Genomic DNA, 7,816 nt, shown 5'->3' on the forward strand with positions numbered 1-7,816 from the left:
CGCCCCGGCCGGCTCCGCGCCCCCGGCCCGCGCCCCGCCCGCGCCCGCCGCGCCTGCGCCTCTCCGCGCCTCCTCCGGCGCCTCCTCCCGCGCCCCTCCGCGTGCGCTCGCGCGTCTTGGCCGCGGGCCCCGGAGGCCTCCTCGGCGCGCCCTTCGTTCCCTTCCCCCGCGCCTCCCTCGGGTCGGTCCTGCCCAGGCGCTCCCGCGTGCCGCTCGCAAGCCCTGCGTCCCCCTCGGCGCCAGTCCCGGGTCCCCAAGGCCGCGTCCTCCTCCCCCCGGGCTGCGGGGCGACCTCCCGTCCTCGCTCGCTCGCGGGCTTGTGAGGGACGTTGGAATCCGTGTCGAGCCTCCTGTCGCAGGAGGGCACCGCGGCTGCAGCTCGCGGAGCTGCTCCGAGTCCGGGCTCCCGACGGTGCCTCTTCCTCCCGGGGTCGCGCTCGCCGCCTCCCAAGGGGCTGCCGCCGTCTCTCTCGGCGGAGTCGGCCGGGGCGGGCTCCTGCGCCCGCGGCGCGGTCTGCGCTCGGCCAACGCGCGGATCCCACGGGGCGACTCCTGCCGGCGCGCCGCGGACCGGAGGAGCCTCGGGGACGCGGTGTGGAGCGAGGCACAGGCGTCTGTTCCTTCGGGTCGGAGGTTCGGACGTGGAGGCAGATCCTCGCGAGGAAACAAAACAGATGAACAGGATCGTTTGGGGCAGTGCTCTGGGCAAAACAGAGCAATGTGCAAGGGTGGAGGGAGGCAGTTTCCGATCAGGCGGTCAGTGCTTTACTCAGCTCTGCGTGGAAGAACTGGGATTTGCTCCGAGTATTGAAACCGGAGATAGAGGAGAGGGGCACAGGCTGGGGGATCCCTTCCAACGGAATGTTCAGATGTCCCCGGAATAGTAGTAACACAACACAGACATTTTTTTAAAAAATTAATTAATATCATTATTATTATTATTTAGTAATCTCTACACACAGCGTGGGGCTTGAACTCACGACCCTGAGATCAAGAATCACGTGCTCTTTTGACCGAGCCAGGCAGGCGCAACAAGACAGACATCTGAGTGCATATTTCATCTGTAAAATGGCATGGAAGATTAGGCTGGGATGTAAGAATACTGTGTGTAGAATACAGTGCCAGCTGCAGGGTAAGTGTATCTGAACTCAGTGACCAGATGGGGGGGATTTAATGGGTAGAAGGCGCCCTACTTAGAAATGTAATGGCTTTGGGGCACCTGGGTGGCTCAGTCAGGTGAGCGTCTGTCTGCTTTGGGCTCAGGTCATGATCTCAGGGTCCTGGGATCAAGTCCAGAGTTGGGATCAACAGGGAGTCTGCTTCCTGCCCCCTCATGCTCACTGGTGTGCTCTATCTTGCTCTCTTGCAAATAAATAAATATCTACATAAAAAAGAAATGTAATAGCTTGTAACATTCGTGATTAAGAGAGAATGCAAACAAATAAATTAAACATTCAATTCATGGAGTTAGAAAAAGGACATGAAAAATAACCCAAGGAAATCAGAGGAAGGGATTATGTGAAGAAGACGGACAGACATGAAAGGATTGGAAAATTGACGAAACAGGACTAACAAAAGACAGGAGAAGTCTGGGCAGGTACAAATTGTGAAATACTAGGAAACCTGAAAGTGTAGAGAAAGGGCGACTAATCCCCAAAGCTGGGGACCTGTAACTGTTTAGCTGCAAAAGAGCCCTGAATGAAAATCCTGGGATAATTTGCCTTAGGAAAAAAAAAAGCAGTTAGACAAAAGAGCTGAAGAATCATCCTATCCGGGAAGGAAAAGCTGAGTGTTGTGGTCACATCAGCAGGCCCTGCAAAGCTGTCAGCTAACTGCAGCTTTGCTAAAGTTCGCCGATTATGAATGAGTAAGTAAGTGGCACAGTGTGGGCAGTCTCCTGGCCGCTGGGCCTCCCGTAGTCCTTTCGCCATACATAGGCATTCCTGGGGCTGGTTCCCTTGCTCCAGCGATCAAGACACTGAGCTCATATTGGTACATGAGAAGCTGTAAGTCAAGAAGAGATTTAACACAGGCTTGTATGCCGGGGCTTGCCCTCTGGGAGTCCTGTCGAAGCCAGGGTCTGAAGAAGTCCGAGGTAGCCCCGCATGGAAAGAGACCGGCTGTCCCAGTCATCCCAGCAGGCCAGCCGAGCTGTGGTCACAGGAGTGACCCCAGGAGTAGGTGGCTTCAAAAGAGTGGGCCAAAAGGTTTTCCCTCAGCGTCGAGAACAGAATTGTCACTAACTTGGGAAGACTATAAGGGAAACAGGTCTGGGGGGTGGGGGGGAATATCAGAGTTGTTTTGGGAAAAGTTAAATTGAAGACACATTGGAGACATCCAGTGGGAGTTGATAAGGAAGCGTTAGAGATGCGAATTTTGAGTACGTGGTGCAGGTCCAGGCTGGAGATACAGAATTTGGGAGTCCTCATTTAAATTCTCAAGAGCATAAACTCACTCAGGGAGGGAGTTCAGATGAGAGGAGAGGCGGTCTGAAATCTGGGGTGCTCCAGGAGTGTGAGGAGGGGAGGTGTCCGCCAAACGTGTTTCGTGGACGGAGTGCTTGCAGGAACCAGCTCTCTGGATACGTACAACTGGGAACGGACTGAAAATGATTTCTAATTGTGCAAAACAAAACCCCAATGAAATGGAACATTTTTTTTTTTACTTACAGTGTATAGCTGAAAAAAAATCTGGAAATGGTTTTGTTCCAAATCCCATAGCTATTCAACATCAATTTTCGTAATTTCCAAAAGTGGTAGATGAAGTTTACAAAATGCTTTCTCTGTGAGGAAACGTCTGGGTGTAGAATTCGAATTATTCAGAGTAAGGATATCAGGGGGAAAAGAAAGAGAAGGTGTCCACCTAAGTGGGAGTACAGACCAGAGGAGCTCAAGTCAGAAGGCTGTATTTTTTATTTTTTTAAGATTTTATCTATTTATTTCACAGAGAGAGATTACAAGTAGGCAGAGAGGCAGGCAGAGAGAGAGGAGGAAGCAGGCTTCCTGCCAAGCAGAGAGCCTGATGTGGGACTTGATCCCAGGACCCTGAGATCATGACCTGAGCCGAAGGCAGAGACTTTAACCCACTGAGCCACCCAGGTGCCCAAGCCTGTATTTTTTTAATACTTGGTAAAGCAACAGAAGAAGGAGCCTTGGAGTTAAGACAGTTTTATTTAGGAAGATTAAATAAACAAGACTATTTGGGAAAGCCCTGAGAGAGAAGGAAATGAAGAAAGCCTAGCCTTACCAGTTATTAAAACATCATAAGGCTTGGATAGTAATATTAAGGGGTTGGCACATGAATACATAGATCAATAAAGTGGAAAAATCCAAAAATAATTGCATCAGGAAATTTAATATGTGATAAAGGTGGCATCTCAAATCACTGGTGGAAAAAGGTATATGGAGGTAAGTGGATAGTCAGACAATCGTATCTGTTTCTTACACCAGGTGAATTCCAGATGGGCCAAAGATCTTTAAAAATTATTTTTATTAAATAAAGCTATGTAAGTACTAGAAGAAATAAGGGTGGATTCCTCTGTAATAGAGGAATTGGAGAAACTTTCTGAACTCAAAAGTTCAAAGTTCTGAACTCAAAACTCAAAAGGCAATTAAGGGAAAGGCTGAAATGTGCATTATCCAAATAACAGCATTAGTAAATTTTTTTTTCACAGCAAAACACATCAATCAGCCAAACAAAAAGACAAGTTAAAAAACTGGGAAAACAAATTTCCAACTTTCAGAAGATTCCTGTCCTGTGGTTGTGTCCTGCAGAGCAAGGAGGGCTTCCTGTTTCATGGGATTTGCCGATCACCAGGGAGTACATATTCCCACCGTGACAGATTTTAAATTCGCAAGATGCACTCAGCCGTACCAGTGTGGCATCAGCTGGGTCACAGAATTCCTGACGATTTAACAATCAGCTACTAGCCACCTCTAGCCGCTCACTGTAAATATCCCTAATATATAAAGGGCTTAAAAAGAGGGAGAGAAAAAGGAAAAACATCCCCTTGTGGGAAATAAGCAAGATATACAAACACACATTTACAAAAAGAAAGAAAGAAAATATAAGACCTTTAAATATATGAAAAGAAGTGTAATCATACTTGTAACCAAAGAAATGCAAATTAAAAGTACAGTGAAATACTACTTTTCAACAAGTTTGGCAACAAAATGTATTGACAAAGTAGTCAGGAAACAAGCACTTTTATTTTTTGCTGGTGGAAATACAAGAAGAAATATCTAAATACTAAGACATGATCTCCAGTGAAAAAAAGGGAGGTGGTAAAACTAAAGGTTTTTGGGTTTTTTTTTTTTTAACTAGAGGGGGAGGAGAGATGAATATACATTGTATTTTTTTAAAAAATAGTTAAGGGGTTCCTGGCTGGCTCAGTCAGTACAGAATGTGACTCTTGGTCTCAGGGTCATGAGTTCAAGTTCCACCTTGGTCACTGAGATTACTTTTTAAAAAAGGAAATAAAAAGACAAAAAGAAAGTTACAAGGACAAATGAAGGGACAACTAGGTGGCTCAGTCATTTAAGCCTCTGCCTTCAGTTCAGGACATGATCCCAGGGTCCCGGGTTCAAATCCTGCATTGGGCTCCTTGCTCAGCTTCTAAGCCTGTCCTCCCTCTGCCTGTCACTCCCCCTGCTTCTGCTCACTCTTGCTCGTGCTCTCTCTCTCTCTCTCTGACAAATAAGTTAAAAAACAAAAACCATGACCTGTCAGCTCAAGGTCCTGATTTCAGGGTCGTGAGTTCAAGTCCATGCCTAGCATGGAGATTACTTAAAACAAAACAAAACAAAAACCCATTACCTCTAGGGGGAGGTGGGAATGGGACAGAGAGACAGAGAAAGAGATAAGACTTCTCTTTCTCTTTCTTTCTCTCTCTCTTTTTTTTAAGGTTTTATTTATCTGTGAGAAAGAGAGAACATGAGCGGGGGAGGGGTAGCAGGAGAAGCAGACTCCCAGCCGAGTCCCTCCCCGATGCAGGGCTCCATCCTGGGACTCTGGGATCATGACGTGATGGACGGCGGAGGCTTCACCGACTGAGCCACCCAGGTGCTTGAGATCAGACTTCTCTGATTATGGTTTATAGAGTTCACTTTGTTAATTATGCAACAAGACAAATTTTTTTTTTTTTAAGATTTATTTATTTGAAACAGAGAGAGCTAGAGAGAGCAGGGGGGCGGATCAAGAGAGAAGCAGACTCTGTGCTGAGCTGGCAACCCATCATAGGGCTCCATCTTACAACCCCAAGATCACCCCCTTGAGCCAAAACAAAGAGATGCTTAACCGACTGAGCCACCAGGCACCCCCAGACATAATTTTTAAAAATGTTTCAGAAGCCAGCCCTAGAAGTCAAAGGCAAAAGGAAACAAATGAACTTGGCTGTGTAATGACCTTGTTCTGTCTATTTTTATAAATTGCTACTGCTCTTTGAATAGCTTGCAGAAACATGAGTGGCCTCCTTCGGTACTGAGATAACCCACGTTCTGAAGATTTCTCTCAGAATTTTCCATACTATCTCCTATATCTAACTCTGGCATTCCTTCCAGATGACAAATACCAAAACCTTGGCCACTTTCCTAGCCTGTGTTCTCCTCGCCTGAGGCATCACCTGTCTTTTGAGATAAAACTTCTCCCATCATAAAAAACTTCTCCTTTCAGAAATGTTATTCTCCTAATAATATTCCTTCATTTCCAAAACTGTGGTCCATCTAGGGCATGTCTGTCCCAGGACCAAGGGAGAAGGTCATCATACACCCTGGAGGGCAATCCTCCTCCTCGAAATTCAGGAGTTTCTTGGATCCCAGAATTTGGAGTTGCGGGTAGCTAAATGTGACTCTCACAAGCTGAGGGACCTTGAACAAAATAATTAACTTCTTTTAACTTCAGTAGCCTCATTTATGAAATGGGGGGGAAGATAACACCCGTCTTACGGGGTCATTGTGAGATTTAAGTAAGATGTTGTATGTGAAATGTCAGGCAGGTACTTGGTGGTCCTTCTCTTCCCCTCTCTCTGCTTCCCTCCTCTTTATTTTTTTTTAAAGATTTTATTTATTTATTTGACAGACAGAGATCACAAGTAGGCAGAGAGAGAGGAAGGGAAGCAGGCTCCCGGGGGGCTCCATCCCAGGACCCTGAGACCATGACCTGAGCCGAAGGCAGAGGCTTAACCCACTGAGCTCCCCAGGCGCCCCCCTCCTGTTTTCTTATTTCCCACTCTTTCCATCCAATCTTCTTCCCACCTCCGTCCTTCATTAAACGAAATGAATTAGGTTAGGAAAATTTTAAGGTTCTTTTCAAACCCCAGGACCCTTAGAAACCTTGATGGAGCACAACACATTTAGATGGGGCCTTGGCTGACAAGGATTAGAAATTCAGAGATGATAGAAATGTGGGTTTAGAGACCAATAGCAATTTCAATGGAAGAGGAGTTTAGGATCAAAGAAAACACAGGGGAAAGGGCTCCTTGGTGGAGCTATTTTAGGTTCTCAATAATATTAGAAATTCTGATGCTTTATGTAAGGGAGGGGGGAACAGGGAGTGAGTGAAGGAGGTGGGGAAAACATAGAAAAGTAAGGAGAAGGTTGAAATAAAGTCAGATTACAACAGGTGTTGGTGAAGATGTAGAGAAATCGGAATTCTCATGTACTGCTGGTGGGAGTAGAAAATGGTGCAGTCATTTCAGAAAGTAATATGGCAATTTCTCAATTAGACATGGAGGTGTACCATATAACCCAATTCCACTCCTGGGTATATACCCAGAACCGGAAGCTTATGTCTATACAAAAACGTGTACAGGAGTGTGTATAGCAGCATTGTTCGTAATAGCCAGAAGGTGGAAACAATCAGACTCCTTCAACAGATGAACGGGTAAATAAAATGCCCTATATTCATACAACGGAATTTCACCTTCCAAAGACCTGCAGATGGCCAACAGGTTAAGTACATGAAAAGAGGCTCAGCAGCATTAATCATTGGGGGAATGCACATCCAAACCACAACGAGATATCATCTCACACCTGTCAGATGGCTCTAAGAGGATGGCCAAAGCCCAGAAATAACAAACATTGGCGAGGAGGTGAAGCGAGAACCCTTGTGGCCCATCGGTGGGAATGTCATTGCAGCCACTATGAACAACGCTACGCACTACGGAGGTTTCTCAAAATATTGGACCTAGAACTGACATATGATCTATCAACTCTACATCTGGGGTTTTGTCAGAAGAAAACAAAAACACTTATTTGAAAAGTTATACACACCCTCATAGTCCTTGCAATATTAGTTATGTAGCCAAAATGTGGAAACAACCCAAGCGTCCCCTGGTGGAAGAATGGATAAAGAAATTGTGGTATATGCAGTGGAATGTTATTCAGCCCTAAAACAAGAATGAATTCTTGACATTTGCTACAGCACGGATGGACCTTGAGGGCATTGTGCTAAGTGAAACCAAATACCAGATGCTCTCTCTCCTATGGGAATCTCAAAACAACAACAGCAGCGGCACAAAGTCAGGCTCATAGATACAGAAACCGGGTGGTGGTTGGCTGAGGCGGGGATGGAGAGTGAGAGAGAAGAGAGAAAGGCAGTCAAAAGATTAAAAGAAGAAGAAGAGGAAGGAAAAGAGAAGAGAAGGGAGAGAAAGTTGCCTTCCTGGTTCAAAAGCACCCTCCCCCAAACTAACATAGAAACCTTTGAAGTGGGACGCACTGGTCAGCTCAGGTGTGCTCCATCCATGTCATGAAATGCTATGTAATGGCATTCAGGAGGGAGACCGAACACAGAAAGAGGAAGGCTTTCTCTTTTTTTA

This window comes from Mustela nigripes, chromosome 9 (assembly GCF_022355385.1).
Source record: "Mustela nigripes isolate SB6536 chromosome 9, MUSNIG.SB6536, whole genome shotgun sequence".
In the NCBI taxonomy this organism is placed as follows: Eukaryota; Metazoa; Chordata; class Mammalia; order Carnivora; family Mustelidae; genus Mustela; species Mustela nigripes.